Genomic DNA, 1,052 nt, shown 5'->3' with positions numbered 1-1,052 from the left:
GTAGAACTAGCTCAATAGCCTAGTACAAATAATTTTACTCTAGTGTTAAACTAGCTCTATAGCCTAGTATAAATAATTTTACACTAGTGTTGAACTAGCTCTATAGCCTAGTATAAATAATTTTACACTAGAGTCGAACTAGCTCTATAGCCTAGTACAAATAATTTTACACTAGAGTTGAACTAGCTATATAGCCTAGTACAAATAATTTTACACTAGAGTTGAACTAGCTCTATTGCCTAGTACAAATAATTTTACACTAGAGTTGCACAAGCTCTATAGCCAAGTACAAATAATTTTACACCAGAGTTGAACTAGCTCTATAAGCTAGTTCAAATAATTTTACATTAGAGTTGAACTAGCTCTATAATCTAGTATAAATAATTTTATACTAGAGTTGAACTAGCTATATAAGCTAGTTCAAATAATTTTACACTAGAGTTGAACTATCTCTATAGCCTAGTACAAATAATTTTACACTACAATTGAACTAGCTCTTTAAGCTAGTTGAAATAATTTTACACGAGAGTTGAGCTAGCTCTATAAGCTAGTTCAAATAATTTTACACTAGAGTTGAGCTAGCTCTATAAGCTAGTTCAAATAATTTTACACTAGAGTTGAACTAGCTCTATAGCCTAGTACAAATAATTTTACACTAGAGTTGAACTAGCTCTATAAGCTAGTTAAAATAATTTTACACTAGAGTTGAGCTAGCTCTATAAGCTAGTTCAAATAATTTTACACTAGAGTTGAACTAGCTCTATAGCCTAGTACAAATAATTTTACACTAGAGTTAAACTAGCTCTATAAGCTAGTTCAAATAATTTTACACTAGAGTTGTACTAGCTCTATAAGCTAGTTCAAATAATTTTACACTAGAGTTAAACTAGCTCTATAAGCTAGTTCAAATAATTTTACACTAGAGTTGTACTAGCCCTATAAGCTAGTTCAAATAATTTTACACTAGAGTTGAACTAGCTATATAGCCTAGTACAAATAATTTTAACCTAGAGTGTAACTAGTTCTATAAGCTAGTTCCAATAATTTCACAC

This window comes from Triticum aestivum, chromosome 7A, assembly GCF_018294505.1.
Source record: "Triticum aestivum cultivar Chinese Spring chromosome 7A, IWGSC CS RefSeq v2.1, whole genome shotgun sequence".
NCBI classification, from domain to species: Eukaryota; Viridiplantae; Streptophyta; class Magnoliopsida; order Poales; family Poaceae; genus Triticum; species Triticum aestivum.
This window is presented reverse-complemented; position numbering follows the sequence as displayed.